This window comes from Phyllostomus discolor, chromosome 3 (genome assembly GCF_004126475.2).
Source record: "Phyllostomus discolor isolate MPI-MPIP mPhyDis1 chromosome 3, mPhyDis1.pri.v3, whole genome shotgun sequence".
In the NCBI taxonomy this organism is placed as follows: Eukaryota; Metazoa; Chordata; class Mammalia; order Chiroptera; family Phyllostomidae; genus Phyllostomus; species Phyllostomus discolor.
In genome coordinates this window covers 36,113,021-36,135,100 of record NC_040905.2, presented here as the reverse complement: position 1 = coordinate 36,135,100, position 22,080 = coordinate 36,113,021, and the positions used below count along the sequence as shown (strand labels likewise).

The 22,080-nt window shown below is 41.0% G+C and overlaps 2 long non-coding RNA genes across 2 annotated transcripts in view; one reads left to right on the top strand and one right to left on the bottom strand.

Annotated features, from left to right (window-relative positions):
• Positions 1–387: 387 nt before the first annotated feature.
• The window catches only part of LOC118499219, a 30,775-nt gene continuing 9,082 nt past the window's right edge, over positions 388–22,080 (bottom strand). Inside the window, exon 3 of the long non-coding RNA XR_004901743.1 lies at positions 388–3,683. This is a non-coding gene — a long non-coding RNA (uncharacterized LOC118499219). The remainder of the gene's footprint in view (positions 3,684–22,080) is intronic.
• On the top strand, positions 3,698–20,444 carry LOC118499221. The gene is made up of 2 exons (XR_004901747.1): positions 3,698–4,310; positions 16,690–20,444. It is a non-coding gene; the product is annotated as an uncharacterized LOC118499221 (long non-coding RNA).

Genomic DNA, 22,080 nt, shown 5'->3' with positions numbered 1-22,080 from the left:
TGGTCCCCCGTGGTCAGTACTAGCGGCACAGTATGGGAGCCCAGGGGAGAGTGTCTCCCACAGGATTGTTCACAGCTAGGCTCCCCGGTGCTCAAGGCAAAAGCAACCTAGCTAGTTCTTAACCTAATGTAAGTGCCAACTCAAAGGGTTTGAAGAACGCTTCATGTGTAATGGTCAAGTAAGTCTCTAACAGAAGGGCACTCACTGTCTTTCTGGAGTCCCTGCAAGGGGTTTTTGCAGAAGAATTTTCCAAGTTCTAATAACATGGGTTATTCTCAGCCTTTCAGGTGCAAAGACTTGATTTTGTGAGCCTACCGAGAGGGGTTCTGCTTTGTAGGGGATGCATATTAGGCACCTAATGAGAATGATGTGTCAATGAGCATGATAGGGTAATTTGTGACGACAAAGACAACTGTCTCAAAAACCAAAATACTCGTCAGCTTGACCATCATATTCTATTCCAACTGACAAACCTATAGCAAATCAATCAATAACCAGGCTTGATGAGCACAGAGTCAGAGCTATGTGTCTTAGGCTGGGGTCAAGTAGGACATTCGCCTCTGTCCTTGGAATAGCCTTGGAAGAGAAATGTCAGACTCAAAATCTGCTGGCCAAGACTCTTTTCACATGGAAAGATCTGGGGTGAGCACTGCCTACATTTGCCTCTATGGCCTTTCTTTCCTATGTTTATATGAGTGATAACACTCTTTGTATTGAGTCCTTATTTTAATGATATGTTTTCAATGGTATTACAAGGCAACTTTCTTTAAGGCGACAAAACACGTGGCTATTCTGGTTATTAATTTTAAATAGTTTGAATCATGAACCTTGGAGGGCAATCTAATTTCCATTTGGGGGTTTGACGGAGGAGCAGCATCTCACAGCATCATTCACGCACGCTCTGGAAGGGCAGCCCAGATACACGTACCCTCCATTTCACGGCATTGGGGAATTTCTCATCCCAGCTTTGTCATTAACCAGCTGTGTATCCTTGTGCATCACTTAACATCTCTTAGACTCATCCTTCAAATGAACTTGCTGCTAATCCAGCCCCAGCCATCTCCTCAGAACCGTAACCCTGGCTGCATCCCCTCAGTTTGCTGCTATAGGCATGAGGATGGTGTGCAGTCTTGTCCCGTGACTGCAGACAGCAGACTGGCAACCCGTTAAAAACAGTTATCTAGTGGTGCTGGTGAAGCACATGTGATTGATTTTTCTCATTGTCTAATTATCAGTTTCAGTTGCTGGATTTTTACCTTCCTTTGGTTGTTGTATACTTAATTTCCCTAGAATTAATGAGCATTAATAATTTTTGCAGATATCTGGGCACTTACTAAAATGGAAGGGCCATCCATTGTCAGAGCAGGCCACACAATGGTTAGAATCACAAATTCACAGACTGTCTATAAATTTTAATTTCATAATCATCAACACTTACCTTATAGAGTGAGTAATTTGTCCAAGCTCACATAACTGGTTGGTGGTAGAACTTCCATAATTTTGCAATTTATATTATTTTGCTTGTATCTTATTTTATTTGTATTATGTGTCAGTCTCCCTGGTAGAGCATATATGTTTATTTAGCGCAGACCTTTGTGTCTTTGCTATTTTTGTACCTTCATTGCCTAGCATATTACCTGGGGATTAAAAATTGTGTGATAATAATGAAAAAGAAAAAACTTGAGTTTCTTCTTGGGTCCTCACCAATGTTTCCATCATATACAAAAAATAAAGAACATATTCATTATTTATTCAGCACATGCTATGCTTGAGGCATAACATAGGTGCCGTATTGAACAAAGATCATAAAGATGAAGTATTCTCCTAAAGATACAGAGACCATAAGATAAAACACTCAAATGGCTGTAATGCAAGATAGAGTTAAAGTGCTCTAAAGAAGATACAAATGCCTCATGGCCGGAGCAAATCAGAGACCGGAACTGTCACACACTGTGGGCAATGAGAGAAGGTTTGGTGGAGGAGGTGACTTGACCTGAACCTTGGAGGAGCATCTGAGTTTCAGAGCTAGCAATGAGCTGATAGAGTGGGAGTGCAGGGTGGGCGAAGGGAACGATAGGAAATAGGAAGGTGAATCATTTTTGGAGAAATGCAAGAAGTCTCTCTTAGCTGTGGTATATCAGGGGACGTGTACATGTGTGGAGGGAAATGGAGTGAAGCAAGGATTAAAAGGTGAGTTTATTCTCAGGCAGCTTTGCCTAAGAGTGACAACATGGGTTATTCTACAGCAGGGGGTGGGCTGGTTTTGGGGGGCAGGAGACTGAGGCAGGCAGTGGGAAGTTGGGAGGTGATTGCACTAGTTCAGGAACAAGGTAGGGAGCAAGTCAACCACAGGGTGGCAGCAGAGATGAAAATGAAGGGGCAGCGTGACAGTCCTGGTGAGGGACAGACGTGGGAAATTCCTGAGCAAGAGGAGCTAAAGATGGAGATGTCATTAAAAGCATGTCTTTTGTACTTACCACAACTTGTTAAAATTGGCTACATAACATAAACACAATCTCCTCATCAGACTGTGAGCTCCTAGAGGACAGGGCCCATGTAATCTTCATGTACTGAAATGAACATGGCAGGTGATTGGTAAATGCTTGCTGGGTAAGTGAATGGAAGTCAGGAGATCTGGCTTGGTAATGGCAGCTGGGCTGTCGGTGCAAATAATATGTTCTTTTGGGGGCATCCCAGAATTGGAGGTGTGGTCTACTTTTCTGATGTAGTTTTTAGGACTAGATTACAGAAAGAACCGGAGAACAATTACAAGCTGATAGATGAGATCTTTGAAGGCAAAGCGAAGAGTAGAGAGATGGTATACTTGAGTACAGAGACGATGCAATACCTGCTTTTAAGACATCAGGTGAGGCTGGAGAGAGAATGTGGCATGGCACGCATCAGGGGAGACTGGAATGTGGAGCAGAGCCTGGACTGATGGGGTGGGTGAGGGTGGGGGACATGTGGGCTGTGCCAGCTGGAGGGAAGGGGAAGGGGAAGGGGCAAGGAGTCGAGTGTGCAGGCTCTGGAGTCAGACTGCCTGAGTTCAGACACTGGTTCTACTGAGTCATCATGTGGTTTCGGTGATTTCACTTTCCCTTGCCTCAATTTCCTCTTCTGTAAGATGAGGATAATAATACCTGTGTAAACGTGGGTATGTGTGCAGCACTCGGAACAGAGCCTGGAATGCAGTAAGCACTCCACCAACCTTAATTACTCTTTTTCATATTGAAACCACTATGACCACTTTGTAAGCATTATCCCATTTAATCCTTAATCTCTATGTAGGTAGGTGTTATTATCTTTTCACAAATGAAGAAACAAGTGCAGAGACATTTCATAACTTGCTCAGATTCACACAGCCACTTAAGCGATGAGGCTTAGTTAGGATAGGTCTTTCCCCACTGCATCTGGCACCCAGGCTCCGGCACTTGCTGCTGGAACACACCGCCAAAGCACTAAGTAGCTGTGGCGAGACCACTTGTGAACAATTTAGGTTTGATCAATATTAGGGAGCCGTGGCAGGCTTTGGACTGGGGACAGGGGGATAATGTGAGCAATCAGTATGCTGGGAAGATTCATCTGGCTATCCTGTGAAAGAGGGCAGGCACAAAGATGGGTGCTAGGCATCCAGACCAGGGACAGCTGAGGACAATGACAAGGCATGGCAAACCCGGACCAAGCTGAAATAGGAAAATGAGCTGAATTTGTACCTAATGCAAATGAGATGCACCTGTTGGCTCAGACTAGCCACTGACTGGTCAGTCACATGTGGGGATGGAGCTTGGCATTTCAACCTGAAAGTTTCAAACCCAGGACTCTAAGGAAACAGTGATACCATGAATAGTAATGAGAAAGTTGGGAGGGGAGTCATGTGAGTAGTTGCCCTTTAAGAAAAGTGCCTCTAGAGGAACCAACTCAGAGAAGAGTGTCAGCATCCAAGTGGGTACTTGCTTATTTTTAGCGGCAGTTTGGGTATCCTTTACTTCACTGTCAATCCAGCCCTGCTTTCCTCCCTCATTTAGGAAGAAAGCTGATAGGTTGTTCCTTTCTTTTGGGAGTAGGCTGTTTACTGTATACAATTGGCAATCTTGATATGTTACTTCCTTTCAAAAGGGGGCTTACACCTCACCGTAGTTCTCATTCATAACAAGTGCAGTGATTTGCTTTGGGGGAGTTAGGAAAATCATTTCTGTTAACTTCCTATTTTCTATTTTGGGCTTCTGAGCAGAACTTCCCATTTGAGGGGGACCAGGCAGAAAACACAAAGCTGGAATTTTCTCCTGAAGTTGGTCTGCCAAGGGAATAACGTAAGTTCATTGTCTGGTGTTTGTCTTGCCCCACTCTCTGAGTCTGTCCTTCAGATGCTCTGGTCTCCATACTCCTGGGAGTGAAACAAGGAGAGCATTTTGGTCTTTTGCTGCAGGTCTGTCTCAGAGGGCAGGCACGAAGTGCAGAGCTCAGGAAGCTCAGGGGTGCAAAGGTGGGGCTCAGATTGAACCCTTGGTCAGCCATCATAGTGGCCTCTCCCTTTGGAAGTTCTGAGGAATATTATATTTTGTATTACTTCTTTAGGTTTCCTGTCTGAACATTTTATTTTACCTTCTAGTGTCAAAGAATGAGAGAGGCAGATCTTTTTAATTTTTCCTCTTCCCCCTTTTCTTTCTTTCTCTGTTTATAATTCAAAATTATGTTCACTTTCATGATGTCATTTGCTTCCTTCATAGCACCCTGGGAGGTGACACTTACAATCCCCATTTTACAGAAGGTGAAACTGAGGTTTTAGTTTTAGTGACTCGGCCCGTCTCTCAGTTAACAACAACCCTGAGACTGAACCCTCAGTCTTCTGTCTTCGGGTCTTCCCTGTCTTCTTTTTCCCCGCACCACACGGCATTTCTGGTGGAGGTTGTCGTGTGCACGATGCTGACAGAAAGGACAGACAGTCGTAGTTGGTCTGGGAAACCTGAGCAGATCTCGTCCACCATAGAACTGTGTCTCCTGCCTAATAAAATAGCAAGTGTTAACTAAATGTGTTGCCATGCAATCCTTCAAGCATATAGGTCTCTAGGTCTTTTTTGTGTGTCACAGACTTCAGGGCGATGTGACTGACGGAGTCACTCACTGCATGCAAGGAGAACAACTAAGAAAGTCAGGTGTGGGCCTAGGGGTGGTTCGTACCTTGTACTTTAGGGATATGAGCTTTTCTATTTCATTTGAGCTGAGGTTGGTAGCAAAAGACACTTTCACATCCCTTGTTCCCCAAATTTTGGCAAGGCAAATGGGGACAGTCAGGAAATCAGTTGTGAGTTGTGGTCAATGATGAGAATCTGGACTTTAACAGTGACTCAATCTAGAGGCAGGAAAATGGGAGTGGAATTAGTGGCTGCTTAGAAGAAGCTGGCGAGGGAACTCTGCTTCTTAGGAATGAGTGAGAATTAGGTCAGCGGCAGCAAGTGAGGCCCATGGGAGTCTTGGCTGCCTGTCACGCCTGACACATCTATAGAATGACCCCATCGATCCCTTCAATTTCAAAGGAGCCCTCAGAACTATGCATATAACCAAGTCACCCTGTGATACAGTAAACCCCTCAGGCTGGCAGCCGTTTTCCTGACAGCCTATGAGCAGTCCCCAAGCCGAGAGAGCCTCTCTGTTCCTGAATCAAGTCTCTTTCTCCTCAGTCCCAAAGCAGAAGTGGCCGGTGGGTGACGATCTGGTCGCTGGCCTGGGCCGCTGCTCACGTTGCTGTGAAACCTGAGTGTTTTCTTTCTGTACTCAAATGTCACCAAGTGAATGAAGGGAAGTCAAATATTGTGGCAAGGAGGGGCTGGCAAACATGGGCACTGCCAGCACATGTCTCTCACTGCAGCAAGATGCTGAGGGAGAGGAGGATTTTGAGATTTGGGCAAGAATCTCAGAAGTCTCAGTCCAAAGGCAAAGGATTAATTAAGCAAAGAAAAAACACAATCAAGCAAGAATATGGTGTAAGTGTGGGGTTAATAGTCCATGTAACTGGTTGACAGAAGTGGGTTGGGGTGAGTCACAGAGGAGACCTGGAGATGGAGAACTAGGGAAGTGATAGGGCACACAAGCCTTTCAGTTACCCAGAGGCTGTCTGTCTGTCTAGCATGGTCCTGCAGAGAAGGCTCCTGTCTCTGTACATTACACCAAAACAGCCAGCAATATGTTTTTCAGAAGCCTGCTATAGAATTTTGAAAACAGAATTGTTTTGAAGACATGAGGGAATAACTCCACTTAAAGAAGACTCATTGGAATTACTTTTGAAAAGCAAAGATTCATTTTAGGGAGCAGACACTCCCTAAATGACTGGTCTTGAATCTCTGGATTTTAATACATTTGTTCAGAGTAGGATTCAGCATTTTACCCTTTCAATGCGAGGGGAACGTTTTTCTTTACATATATGGCCTGCCAAGTTCTTAACTGAGCATAGAAATTTTTTATTTCCCAGCCATGTTTACTTCTGATGTACAAAGCATTGGGGGAAACCATTTCACTTAACAGAGTTTGAACAACATGAAAAAGTTATTTCCTTTAAGGAATTGTGCTTTTTTCACGAAAATGCCTTCTCCAACAGCACTTTTAGAGACAGTTAACCAAAGGACAAACCCATCAACAGAGACACTCAGCCTTTAAGTCTGGCTTTTGAAAAACGAACATTTATTCTTTTTTCTAAACAGGACGCTGTGAGCTCCATCATGTACACTATGAAAATAATTGGTGTGTGTTAGTACATCTTGTGCCAGATTTCATGCTTGTTGAAAGGTGATTGGATTCAAACCAGCATATTTAAAGGTTAACTGGTTGTCCTTAAACAGTGCAGAACTTTAACTCTTTCATTGTCATGGATCTTAGACAAATGGCCATTTTAGGAAGGAGGAGAGACTGCATACTGAAATTTAACTTTCTGACCTTTTTGTCCTAAAAAATTTTAAAGTTCTCAGGGCTGTCTTGTGGATGAAAAGGTTCTGGGAAATGAGTTCTCCAGCTGGCATTTGGAAACGGGGGTTGGGGGGGGGAGCAGACACTTAGTGCTTTTTGAACTACTACACTTAGGTCGGGGCTTTACCAGGACGGTGCATATCACATAAATGATGTCTAAATGTCAAACTGGAGATTCTCTCTCTTTGTAATAAGTACTTCAGGTTTGCTAGTAATAGCCCTGTGCTTCCTTCTTATCTTCCCACCTTTTAGTGATTTTCTTCTTACTAGTTCCTTGAAAACCACTATCTAATCACCAATAGTTAGCCTAGCTGATGATGTTCATTTCTGGAGTGAGTATTTCACTGGCTTTGGGATTTGATGACTTCTTCCCTCCAGTGATTTTGGATGCATGTGTTAAGTGGTTTGTTTGGTCGATCTTCAAAATACCATTTGTCTACTAGCCTTTTTGCTGTGTTCCCCCAAACGAGGTAGGGGACAGACCTGTTTCAAATAAGTAGGATAAGTTTTATTCATTAGATGCTAAGGCTTCTTGCTTTGCAGTTTAGTGTCCTCATGAGTCTGTAGAAACTTTTCAATACTTGATTGGGAGGGCTAGAGTTTGGAAGTTACAAGAGCATTATCTTCCGTAAGAAAAAAACTCTCTGAGATTGACATTGGCAATTTCCACAAATGCCACAAAAAAGTTGATAGGTAAAGGCAGTTGGAATCAAGCACCTACCTGCTTTGAGTGTTTGTGTGAAGTCTTGTAGTTCTAACTAAAGAAAAACCAAACTTACCCTGAAAAATCACAGACTCCCTCTTTGTCAAGCAGATAAGTCAATATTCTTTTTTTTCTGGATTACTTCATAGTTTGCTTTTAGTTTCTTTATTTCTATACTCTCCACAACTTTTTAGCTGTGAGACTGTGTGCTAGTTGCTTAGAAACTCTGTGCTTCATTGGCCTGATCTGCAAAGAGGGGATAACCTTAGTTATCTGTGTTACTGTGAAAAATAAATGAGTTAATTCATGTAAAATGCTTGGAGCAATGTGTGGCACAAAATAGATACTCAGTATAAATAGTAACTCTCATCATCATCATTATTATAAGTTTTGATATAATTCGAAATCTTTCTCGCTAATTGCCATGCCATAGGAGACATTTGACCTACAGGGTTTCTTCCGGTTGGGGTAACACAACCCAGAGTTCACATTAAAGCCGCTCTCCTTCTCATGTCTCGACATCCCAATCTCTTTTGGGAGACACCATAAGGGAGACAATGGTCCTGAACCAGAGACCCTAGAGAACAGATTGCAGGGGTGGTTTTTGAGAGAAAAGAGGGAGAGCCAGACATGGTGGCAGGTGACTGTTCAGCCACTGATGGAGAGCCCGGAAGACCAAAGCACATAGAAAGCAAAAGTACAATATGGTGGTTTTCAGAAAGGGACCAGTACTCATTTGTTGGGTGTATAGATATTTATGATTATGATATCTTCTTTTTTGGGTTGACCCCCTTATAATTATGTAATATGTCTCTTTCTCTTTAAAAATTTTTTTTTGTTTTAAATTTTGTTTTTCTGATATGAGTATTGCTACCATTTCTATTTGCCTGGAATATATTTTTTCATCCCTTCCCTTTCAGCCTGTAAATGCCTTTCAGTTTGAAGCGAGTCGCCTTTCAGCAGTGGATCTTGTTTTTCAGTCCATTCAGCCAGTCTATGTCACTTTGTTTGAGCTATTAATTCATTTACATTGGTAAATACCAGGTAATATAACATGTGATGGCAACTAGAGTTCTGATGAAAACAGTTTGCAGAGCATGGTTTCTCAAATATTTTTGACTGAGATCAACAATACAAAATAGATGTTTACATCACAATCTCTTTATACATGTACATATATTTGTGTGTGGATATGTGTTAATACTTAAGCTAGTTCTATTTTTATGAAATTTAAAATTTAAAATGTTTAGTATAAATTAAAAAAATCTTCACCTCAAGTGCAGATACTCAAGGAATCAAGTATGGTATTTGATTACTTTATATAAAGATCTTTGTTTAATATGGAGACTGAAGAGCAGTCCAGGATTATTGAAACATATTCTAGAAAGTATTTTTATAACCCTCAAAAGGAGAAAGGGAGAATAAAACATGTGTAAACCCAGGTTAAAAGAAATAATGTAAAAGCATGCAAAGATAATGCAAAAGAGCACATATGCAAATATGTTGCTTGAACTTTACCTTCACAGCCTCAGAGTAGAGTTTATTTTCTAAGAAACACATCTAATACTATTCTGTATCCTTTTCATTTATGAAGTCAGTCCAAAAGATTCTCTCTGGTTCTGTATTAGCTTTCCTGATCATTTATCATTTTATTTTTACACAGTTGTTGGTTAGCAGTGTTTCACCGAGTAGTTTCATTTTTGGATATCAATTTTTGGAGAAATAAATGTGATACCTCTCTGCTGAGCCTATGATTGGTGACTGTGTTATTTGACTTATGACTATTCCTGTACATAGAAAAGTATTTTGGCTGCAATTTTGGCTCTTTTAGCATTCATATAGTGCTTGACATGTGAATGAAACCATTTAAAATATTTTTACCTATACAAAAATCTACTACAGTATAAAGTAGCAGTTGAAAATATGGGTTTTAGCCCTGGCTGGTGTGACTCGGTGGATTGAGCACCAGACTGTGAACCAAAGGGTCACCAGTTCGATTTCCAGTCAGGGCACATGCCTGGGTTGTGGATCAGGTTCTCCGGTGACGTGGCGTGCAAGAGGTAAGCACACATTGATGTTTTTTCCCCTCTCTTTCTCCCTCCCTTCCCCTATCTCTAAAAGTAAATAAACAAAATCGGTAAAAAATATATGGGTTTTAGAATAAGACAAACCTGGACTTAAATAGCAGTTCTGTTACTTATTAGTTGTGTATCCTTGGAAAGGCAACTCCAGCTCTTATAAGCTTTAGTTTTATTGTCTGTATTTGGGGCAATTTGTACCTAACAATGTTGTTTCAAGAATAAATGAAGTGGGAATGAGTTAGTATCATGCTATATATGGTAGTCATTATAATGATTATTAATTTGAAAATTTCTGCAGTATAGTATTGCCTGCTAAGTTCATTTATAGAATACTTTATTGTATTGGCAAATGATATCTGGTAGAAGAATGGTTCCTTGTGAAATACACAATTTAACATAATAGCACTGTATTTTTTTGGAGTTTATAAAGTGTTTGGTCAACATGTGATTTGATGCATATACTAAATTCTGTGTTCTTATTTTAACAAGTGTGATGGTTAATTTTATGTGTCAGCTTCACTGGATCACACGGTGTCCAGATATTTGGCTAAACAATATTTCTGCATGTGTCTGTAAGGATGTTTTTAGATAAGATTAATATTTGCGGTTGTAAACTGAGTAAAGCAGATCTCCTCCAACCCCCAGTGAAAGTAGGCATTGTTTAATATGCTGAGGGCATAAATAGGAAAAAAAAAAGGTGGAAAAGGGAAGAATTAACCCTCTTCACCTGACTGCGGAACCGAAACGCCAGTTCCTGCCCTTGACTGGGACTCACACCACTGGCCCTCTAGTACTCAGAATTATACCACCGGCTTTCCTGGGGCTCCAGCTCTGCGTGTGTGTGTCTGCAGATATATATTATATAAATCTCCTACTGATTCAGTTTCCTTAGAGAATCCTAATACAATAAGCATTTATTGAGTCTTTAACAAAGCGGTGTTCTGCCTTCTTGTTTCAGCTCTCAAGGAAATAAGGATCCTTTTCTTGGTATATTTAGTGCTGCATTTTTTGGTATTTCTATGTGTTTTGATGATGATTTTGATGTGTAAAATGGCTCCCAAGTATGGTGCTAAAGCGTTGCCTAGTGCTCCTAAGCACCAGAAAGCTGTGATGTGCCTTAAGCAGAAAATACATGTTAGGTAAGCTTCGTTCAGGCATGAGCTACAGAGCTATTGGCCATGAGTTCAATGTTAATGAATTGATGATATATATTAAATTAAATATCTTTAAACAGAAATATACATAATACAAGATTATATTTCATTTGGTTGATAAAAGTGTTGCAACTAGAGGTCCACAGGAACCTAACCTTGTGTTTCCCCAGGAGCAATGAATTCGCTAATTCTGAGTTCTCAGTGACTTAGTAGAATATAACTACTGTGAATACTAGAAATGAACTGTATAAACACTTTGTTTAAGCTGAAAATATGGCAAATGACTATGCATATTTAGACATCTGGTAGAATTATAGTCAACCCAAACAAAACAAAACTACTTTTACTTAATTTTGGAAGACACTCCATTCTCTTGTTTGGGTTGGTTTACTTTAGCAGACATTTATTGGTGAATATGCCAAGTAATTCAGGCGGGTTGAGTTAAACACAGTTTGTGTCTTGAAGGAACTCCCAATCTACCATAGAATGCAACAAGATACAGGCAATTGACAGTATTGACATTAATTTGTATTCCTGGAACAGATGTCAGAGAGAATTGGGAAGGTCCTATTTGTTCTTGAATATGTCAAAGAACCCAGCCTAGATACAAAAAGTAACCACGGAATGTCCCCAGAGCAGTTATCTATATCATGCTGGTAAAGACTGGCACTCTCCGAGAGCTCCAGGGTTCTACAGATGGAAGGGATTCCAGAGGCCTGTGAGAAAGACCTAAGTGTGTTTAGAGGCAGAGCTAGAATCAGGAACCAAGTCCCATGGCTCAGGCTGAGTCCTCTCCCACTAAATCCTGTGCTCTGTGCTCAAACTAATTATTGGGGCCTAGGCTTACAAAGAAGCTCATGTTTGGAAATTCCACTCCGGCCTGATGTGTAGCAGTCGGTCTGAGGTTGTCTGAGAATGAGTTCCCAGAGGCTCACTGATTTCATCTGGTTCTCAAAGAAGCTCATGATTCTAAAAAGTGTAAGTGTTCTATGCATCTTCAGAAGTTGACTATAGATAGATAGTGAATGCTAAACTGTATTAGGGTTAATAGTGCCTTTGATGTTATAGTTTGCACCTCTATCAATTTGGTGGAGGGTTTTTTTTTTTTTACAGAAATTGCTCTTTATTGGCTAGGGTGTGGTGAAACAAACCTGTTTATACTGTCAATGGTAGTATAAATTAACACAAAATTTCTAAAAAAGATATTTGTCACCTCTTGAGCCAAGTACCAAATTTGCCCTTCAGCAATCTATTCTAAGGAGCCCTGGCTGGTGTGCCTCAGGGGGTTGTGTGGGTTCGATTCCAGGTCAGGGCATATGCCTGTGTTGTGAGCCAGGCCTCTGGTTGTGGAGGAGCGAGAGGCAACCAATCGGTGTTTCTCTCATACATCAATGTTTCTCTCTCTCTTTTTCTCCCTCCCTTTCCCTTTGTCTAAAAATAAATAAATAAAATCTTAAAGAAAAACAATTCTAAGGAAATAATTAGAAAGTAGGACAAAAATTATGTATGAAAATATGTACAGCATTATTGTTTAGATTATAAAAAGTAAGAAAGTGGATGTCTAAAAGGTTTTTTTTAATGATTAAATATAGTGCAAAACTGTCTATGGTGAGACACTGTGTGAAAAAACCACCACATGTACCGTAATCATGGGCTGTAAACATGTGACTCGAAGCATCTGTGTGAACAGGGGCTGTCTCTTGATAGTGGGATTGTAAGTGTTTCTTCTCCTTCTTCATTCTTTTAAAAATGTTTTTCTATTTTTTAAATGACTACATATTTGTATAATTAGAAAAAAGTGTTAAATGATGTTTTGTCTTACTCGAAACTATGAATTACTAAGGGGAAGTCCTGTCTCTTTCTCTTAGTTTCTGCATTTCTTTTTTTAAATTTATTTTTATTTTTTTTACTTTTTAATATATTTTATTGATTATGCTATTACAGTTGTCCCATTCTCCCCCTTCACTCCTCTCCCCCCTGCCCACCCTCTCCCACCCACATTCCTCCCCTTTAGTTCATGTCCATGTGTCATAAGTTCTTTCGCTTCTACGTTTCCCACCCCATTCCTGCCCTCTCCCTATTTTCTACCTATTGTCTATGCTACTTATTCTCTGTATCTTTTCCCCCTCTCTCCTCCTCCCACTCCCCTGTTGCTAAACTTCCATGCGATCTCCATTTCTGTGGTTCCACTCCTGTTCTCTTTGTTTGCTTAGTTCGCTTTTGTTTTAGGTGTGTTTGTTACTAACTGTGAGTTTGATGTCTTTTTTTACTGTTCATATTTTTTATCTTCTTTTTCGTAGATAAGTCCCTTTAACATTTCATATAATAAGGGCTTGGTGATGACGAACTCCTTTAACTTGACCTTATCTGAGAAGTACTTTATCCTCCCTTCCATTCTAAATTAAAGCTTTGCTGGGTAGAGTATGCTTGGATGTAGGTCCTTGCCTTTCATGACTTGGAATACTTCTTTCCAGCCCCTTCTTGCCTACAAGGTCTCTTTTGAGAAATCAGCTGACATTCTGATGGGAACTCCTTTGTAGGTAACTGTCCCCTTATCTCTTGCTGCTTCTAGAATTCTCTCATTTTTATCTTGGGTAATATAATTATGATGTGCCTTGGTGTGTTTCTTCTTGGGTCCAACCTCTTTGGGACTCTCTGAGCTTCCTGGACTTCCTGGAAGTCTATTTTCCTTGCCATATTGGGGAAGTTCTCCTTTATTATTTGTTCAAATAACTTTTCCACTTGTTGTGTTTCCTTTTCCCCTTCTGGTACCCCTATAATTCAGATATTGGAACATTTAAAGGTGTCCTGGAGGTCCCTAAGTCTCTCCTCATTTTTCTGAATTCTTGTTTCTTCATTCTTTTCTGTTTGGTTGTTCCTTTCCTCCTTTTGGTCCCTTCCATTGATATGAAACCCAGTTTTCTTTGCATCACTATTGGTTCCATGTGCATTTTTCTTCATTTCACTTATTGTAATCTGCATTTTTTCATCTAATTTATGACCAAAGTCCACCAATTCTGTGAGCATCCTGATCACCAGTGCTTTGAACTGTGCATCTGATAGGTTGGCTATTTCTTGGTTGCTTAAAAAAAAAATTGGCTCTGGGGCTTTTAACTCTGTTTGAGCCATTTTTTTTATTTTATTTTTTTCCTTTGGTCTGGTTGCACCTGTTACATATGAGGGGCGTAGCCTTAGGTGTTCACCAGGGCGGGGCACCTCAGTCGCTGAGTTGTGACATTGTATGTCGCAGAAGGGTCTGAGAGGGAACAATGGCGCCCGCTCCGCTCTCACCAGGACTCCAGTCTCCCTTGCCACTTCCCATAAGCAAATTGGCCCCCTCTGGCTCCCAGGCTGGTGGGCTTGTGCACTCTCTTGGACTCTGTGGGTTTCTCCAAGGAGCCCCCTGTGAGGCTGAGAGAATCTGCTGGCCTCAACTTCCACAGGCATTTTCAATCAGTGCCTTCAGGCTTTGTTTCCTGGTGCTGTGTCCCTGGGATGCCTGGTCTGTGTCACACTGCCCATTTTCCCTTAGTTCTGTGTGCGAATGCTGTGGACAGCCAGCTGCCTTGCGCGCCTCATTGGGTCTGCTCCGTGCCTCCCGCACCCAGGGTCTGCCACCGGTCTGTCATCTATGGTCTGCGGTCTGCGCCCTGCACATGCGCATCTGCCAGCCACTGATTTTTCCTGCCAGGACCCCTCAACCCCTCTCCGTAGGCCTCCGATTCCGCCCCTCTTTACTGGACTAGATGTATGGTATTCAGACTTCTGCTCGGTTCATTTCTCTCTGTTCTGGTTGTTTTTTGTTTGTAAATTCTTGTTGTCCTTAGTTTTGGTTGCACGAGGAGGTACAGTGTGACCACCTATACCTCCATCTTGGATCCTCCAGTTTCTGCATTTCAAAATGTGTCGTCATTCATTCTGGCTGAAGGTAAAACGCACACTCAGCTATTTCATGTGTATTTGGTTACACACCCTCTTCTTCCCACAGGGTCATGTCAGCTGAGACCTTTGTGCTCAGCCCTGTCCCACTCTGGCCTCTGGCCTCTCCTTTTTGTTCTTTCACTCATCTTTTTTCTTTTGAAATTTAAATTCTGCCTACTTTTATTGGGCACAGTTAGCCTTTTTCTCCTCTGATCTGTTGGGGAATCATTCCCCTTTCTCCCATTTTCCTTGTCTCTTTACTCTGTTTTGTTTTTTTTCAATTTTAGAAAGTAGAAGAAGCATTTATGGAATAGTCCCTTCCAAACCTCAGAGGCTTGGTAGTATTTTTGTGTTACTTTAAATATTTTTATTCTTTTTGAGATTTCACAAGTATTCCCCCAGTATATCAGGAGCATTGTGTATGTGTGTGTACACAGGTACGCACGAGTATGCACATATGTGCAAGAGTGTGTGCATATGTGTGTGAATGCATGTTTTGTTCTTCCAGGTCAGGAAGGGTGTCATTTCCTATCTGCTCCACAGAAGCAGGCACTCCAGTAATGTTCACAGCCTGGGGCCTGTCTCGGCTTAGAGACCTGTCAGAGCTTGGCACCTGGGCATAGACTCTCTGTGCAGGAGGAGGATGCCCTAATCCACTCTGGTACCAGTGGGCTGGTGTCCACACTCTGAAAGCTTTGATGAATATGATGCAAATTGGATTGACTCTGTGGTCTCTCCAGCTGCTGCCAGGCTATTTCTGAGCCAGGCAGGCTGACTTTCAATCTCTCCCAAAGCCTGGCAACTAGCAAAGAGTTATATATATTAGATAAGACAGTGGAAGATGATTTATATATGTCTGAATGCAGGTCTGAATTAAAATGACACCTCGAGGAGGGAGCTAAGGACCAAATCAGAAGACTTTCTAACCAAGTCAAAAATCAAGGCTAGGATTTATAGGATGAACATTTCTACGTGTGAATTGGAATTCAAAGTAGATATTTGTCAGAAGTGCTATGTTTATTTTATTTCTATAAATCTAAGGTCTGGCTTTGAAGCTGGCTCCAGGGTAGATCCATCAGCATTGAGTTTTGAACATTTGCCTGATAAATCAAGTCTATGATGAAAAGAACCAGGGAAACGTGTCGATGTGCAAACACCCACGGCTATATTATAGAGTGCTCAGCTCAGTGTCTCCTGGAGAATAATGTGCCTTGCTGTGCTGCCCGGGGCTGAGAGCTCTTCATTCCCATTCAAAAGACCGAGATGGATAGCCAGTGAGACAAATGCTTTACCCCAGTGTTATTTTTTCAAATCTGAAGTCACATGGGTGAACAATAGATTTTATTAAATTATGTGATTGGAAACAAGCATGCAAATTGTACGAGATCCTGTTGTGAGCTGACGGTGGTGACTAATGCTAATGCTGTAAGTGGCCCTTGCTATGGCTGGCCTTGGAAAGTAATGTGAAAAAGTTGATCTTTTTTTTATCTTGCTGCCTCAGTCTCCCATCTTAGAGTACCTTCTTCCATTTTTCTCCTCCCAGTTGTCAAACACCCCCTTCACAAAAAATGCTAGATTTCAGGGACAATCAGTCAAGCACACATTTGTGCAAATGTAAGATTTATGTAACTCCATTCAGGTATTTGAATTTGACATTACATTGTTTTATTTTGGAACAACATGCATGTTTCCTACAAGCAGAGGTGATGGATTTCATGCTTTTGGGTGGGGAGGACAGGTTCAAGGGTGCTCTCCTATCGGTAGTGCATGTTTCAAACCCTATTTGGTATCAAGAACACAATTAGACAAAATTTCTTGTTGTATTAGAGATCTGGCTTCTCATTTAAAAGCATTCCCCCTTTTTTCTTCTCAGGATGAATTTTCATTTTCAAGTAAATGTTACTGCATCAAGTTTAATGTCCAATAAATGTGAAAAAGAAGGTTCCAGCCTGTTGGAAAAGATGGCGGAAACAATTACATTCCAGGCTTGGAGCTTACTGAAGTCGTCTACCAGATTCAGACCGAGTTTAGATCCTTTCGGGCTGGTGCCTCCCTTTCAGTTTGGAGGAGGCTGTTTTTTTCACTTGATCTTTTCTGCAGAGGAAACGAAACTGAGGGGCAGTGGAGAGCGTAGGTGAGGGGTGCAGTAAAGTCTCCAGGCTGCTGTGCTGTACCACGTACCTCAGACAGCAGATGCTGCCGAGCTGCTTTTGAAAAAATGTTGGCTCTTACATGTCATGCTAAAAATAAATACTGAAAAAGACCTGAAAACTTGAAAGAACTAGAGAAGCATGCTGTGGTTATACAAAAACGATATGCAAGATCATGGAAGTAAAACGCACACGCACAACAAAAAATTGTATAAAGTAAGACATATTAGATCTTTCTTAAGTTCCAAAGCAGCTTTTGATGATATATTCAGAACAGAAGGAGGAAAGGCATCAGAAAACTGGATAGTCCCCAGGAGACTGCAAAAAGCTATAGAAAAAGGTTTAATAACATTGGCGGGGCAAATAGAATAAATACTCTCTTCCCCCCAAGGTTTATCATCTCTTTCTTTTCCTTTTTGAATTCACCTTCAAAAACCTTACACAACCACCCCTGCCTGGCTAACTCACACTTGCTCCTCTGTTTGAACTCTAGTTGTCAGCACATCTTACAGAAGTCCCCCTGAGGCACTCATTGTGTAGCTTATCACTCTGTTTAGGCTCTAAGCTTTCTAAGGTCAAGTAACCTCTTTCTTACCTTTGGAATTTCCTCTACAGTTACGGTACAATGATTGTGTCTGCAGATTGTGTTTAACCAATGTTACCTAATTCATTGGATACTTCCAGAGTAAGAAAAAAAATTTAATAGAAAGATAGAAAGATATTCAACTTTATTCCTATTATTAATATTGATGTGGCATATTCTGAAAAATCTGTAAAGACCAGGTAAGATAAAAGCTGGAGGAATAAGATATAGATACAATAATGAGTGACATTTAATAAAGTTTTGTCATAAATAATAAAGACAATAAGTAATTATGATACAACAGTTTTATATTTGTTTAGCTCTTGACTCTTCTGAAAGCACTTTCATGTAATAAAGAACAGAGTGCTAAATGAAGGAATAGAAATAAATGCAAGGAATACTAAAGCCATGCAGAGAGAGAAAAAAAACCAAAGGACAAAAGAAAGGCAAAGCAAAAAAAAAAGCCAAGAATAAAAAAAGGAGAATTTCCTAATAACTTGGAATAGTTGGCTAAATTGTACACTGGGTAGTGTTGAATAGTTATTTACAACATTGGTGACCTTTTCTCAGGCAGGGTACGCTGACTATAGACACCGCATTGTTTTCTGCCAGCCAGTGAGGGAGGGAGTGACCTGGTTTCTCTAACACTTTCTCCCCACGCCCGTTCACTAGCATTTATACTGGTACTAGTGTGGCTAACTGTGCTCCAGATGTTCTACCTGCATCATCAAAAAATACAGAGTTCTGAGTGATACTGGACTTTGGTCATTTATTTCAGTCACTTCACAAAAGCTGCGTGAGGCTTGTTGCAGAAAGCACTACTACTTTTTGTTCTTTTTGTAAAGTTCAGAACATTTCTGAACCTTTGGTAAGTTGAGAACTGCAGTAGGTCTCAAGTTATCATCAATAATGCTGAATGTAATAACGTATAAAGAAGTTTCAAGACGAAGACATCCTAGCTATGTTCTAGAACTGAAAAAATGCAGATAAAAAACTTCTGCCAGTCACATGTCAGAGGCCACACCAGGTCTTAAAGTGACCTTTATTCCTGCTTTGGAGGGATGAGCTGTGTATTTTAAATGATGTTGCAGCAAGAGGACCTCCAGCAGCATCCCTGAGATGGCAAGCTTCTCTCGCTCTGCAGTCTGTTCTGTTCTGGAATTATATTCATTAGTTGAAGGGCCGATGACCCATACTGAAATGTCAGGATTATTGAAAAAAAATTTTGAGTGAGTAATCAAAATAGTCATATTTATTCAGGTTTAAAACTAAATTACTCCTCCCTGAATATGGAGGCATAGAAGGCACAGAAAAGCTTATTTTGTCCAACATCCTGAGCCTACAGACAAGGAAGCCATCTGCAGCATGTCATTGAGTTACCTTCTTCATTTACCTGTAGTGTCTTGAGAAATGTGAAGGTCTTTGAGCATCTCAGCCAGACTAATTTGAGGTGCCCCTTCATCATCTGTGTCATTTTCCACAGGGATGGTTGACTCTCTGTAAATGATTACATTTTTTTCCAATTGCCTCATCTTCAAGATCTTCAAGGAAATCTTGGTATTGCCTTTCACCGTCTGTATCCATGTTTTCTCTATCTCTTGCGAGCTCTTTCAGTTTCCAGTTCCTAAGACGCTGATGTTCGGTATGGTCATGGCTCTTTTGATTAATTCCACATTTGGGACTCTGACTTCATTTTATTGACATGATCATCATTTAAGTTATAGTCTGCCAAGTCAACCCCCAATGTCAGGTCTCCAGGATTCAGAAGATGTCCCCAATGAGCAAGACAAAAATACTGTTTATCTGTATTCATTTCAGATGTTTCTGTACCCAGACTTCCCCAAGCATATGCTTTTTGATATCATTCCAGCACCTGCTTTGCATTTTAGATCTTGAACTATGCTGCATTCCATCACAACAAACTCCTCTAGCTGTTTGGGATGAGTTTAGTTAATTTTTGAAAGCAGATTGGAGGAAAATACTGGTGATGGTAAAGATGAAACTCATCAGATTGTTAGAAAGTTTTGCCAGTGTCAAATGAGAAGTGAGATTCCCCTGAATTAAATCTGCTTCCCATTGACAACACTAGCACAAAGAGAGTTTTATTTTAATTGCCTATTTGCTGTGAATCATCTGTCTTCAAGATTCAGAGATCAACACCCCTGTTTTGGCAATAATTCTACTCCTCACCCTTCAGATTCTGAAACAGAGCAGAGAGCTCTGGGTTCTGGTCCTAGCACTGGCCCTTAGCAGCTGTCGGAACTGGGTCAGATCATTTAATCTCGTTCAGCTGTAGTTGCCTCAGCTGTCACAGGGGTTAATTCAATCAGTCCTGCTTTACAGTAAATATAATTTCCATTTCTAAATTCCTGCCACATGTCAGATTCTCTGTTGTGCCTTTTGCATATGTTGTCTTTAAGTCTCTCATTAACTGTCCAAAGAAAGAATAGTTACCATTCGGGTTTTACAGTTGAGAAAGCTAAGGCTCAGATGCCTTCAATGACCTGCCCAAAGTCACACAGGTAACAAGTGGCAAACCTGGGATATAAAGCTTCAAGTATATGTTCACAGAGCCCCTTCTCAGTCCTCCATGAGACCCTGAGGTCATTTAAAATGACATTTTTGTGTGAAAGTGTTTGGAAAATAGTAAAGTTTCTGGTAAATGCATATTATTATTATTATTATTATTACTATCCTAAAGAATATAAATTAATTAACATGCATAGTACCAAGGTGCTTAGTACCAAGTTGGGTATCATTTTGGATAATCTATGGATTTAGTACTTCTCTCAATGTTTGTATATGTAAGGTATATTATAAGTAAATCTTCAATATTTCCAAATGGTGGCCACTTCCATCCTTGGTATCATGTATTAGTGCTCTTGGATCCTTTTTTCTTTTTTAAGGAAAAAGAATAGAAACAAACCTATTAATCCAAATTGAATGAATGTTTCAAGAAACAACATGTGATTGTAGTCCAGTCTTCAGAGCCAGGAAAATAAAAGACCTCGGGAAACTTTGTGAGTCGATAGGACACTTGAAAGGAGATGAGAGAAATATACCAGAGGGATCAGAAAATCTCCGCTGAAAATTAATGTGTTCACAAATGTCTGACCAACCTAACTTCCCCCATCTGGTTCTTTGTTACCTTTGAGTCTTTAATGATTCAAGGGTTGCCAAAATTTACTTGAATCTATCTTTGATTCAGAAGCATCAAACTTCCTGTGTGAAGATGGCTGGGAATCTATACAACTCTCCTAAAATAAGGGCTAAGATTGGAAGATTTGTGTGTGTGTGTGTGTGTGTGTGTGTGTGTGTGGGAAACATCCTATTCTCAAAGACAGCCACCAGCATGAGATCACTTCCTTTTCCAGGGAGGAAGCTAAGGGGAACCAGTTGGTCCAGCAGCCAGGGATGAACCTTTAAGACAGGTTAACATTCAAGAGAGACTCCTCCATTCTTTGGGGAGAACTGCTCAAAGTCACAATGGAAGTTCATGAAATTCTGTAGAAGTATCAGCTGAATCCAGAAATGAGCTGTTTCTTACTGTTCCCTTGTTTCCTTATGCATCAAGTGCAGATTAAAAAACAAGCCCAACCTTGGAGTGTCGTTGTGAGGATTAGATGGTTAATGCCTGAGTGTGTCTCAGCATGAGACAGTCCGTCACTGTTGAATCAGTCCTAGGCCATTCTCACAGGTCTGCTCCTCCAGTATTCTTTAAGTTCAGTGTGAACTACTTATTTTGTTAGACCACATGGTGTTTAAGGAGTTAAGAAAAATGCTTTTGAATTAAGAAAATTTGGAAAATTCTAGGCTTTACCAAGCATCTGTGTTGGGTGGAATATAGGGTGGGCAAACGTAGGTTTACAGTTGTTCATATGGAAAATAATTCAATGATAAATAATAATACAAGAATAAAGTCTGTTTTGCATACTCACAGCAGTAATCCTGCTTTTGCCACACCCCGTATAGTCTTTATTTCAGTTTGGTAGGAGCTTCATCACGGAACCAGCCTGAGTACTATAGAGAAGATGCTAATGCCACTGGCGAGCTGGTTGTCTTTGGTCATTTCAGTGGAATGAATGTGGGGCCACTGACCCATCCATTTTTCTACTGGTGAGATGGGAGAGGGCAGCCCTTGTGCAGTTTCCCTGTCAGACACTTTGGTCACCTTCGGGTCTCTGTTGGGATAAGGCAAAAGTGCATCTGGGAGAATAGTAATGTCCAGGCTTGGTTTACTTTGGTTCAGAGCCTGCATTTGGCTACAGATAGGAATGAGCAAACTAAGCTAATTATACAAATACTTACAAGAAAAAAGCTGGTTACCACAAAAGCTGGACAGCAGCCCTATTTTGCCATTGGGACTTGGTTATATTATTTCTTGAGTACAGAACAGAGAGGGCAGCCTAACGTCATCCCTGTAGCCCTCTGGCCACAGCCGGTTAGAATGCTGCCCAGTGCTGCCCAATGCAGCCAAGGTGCTGGCCAAGCATGTGGTCCAGGCTCCCTGTGCACATGCCCCTGGGCCAGG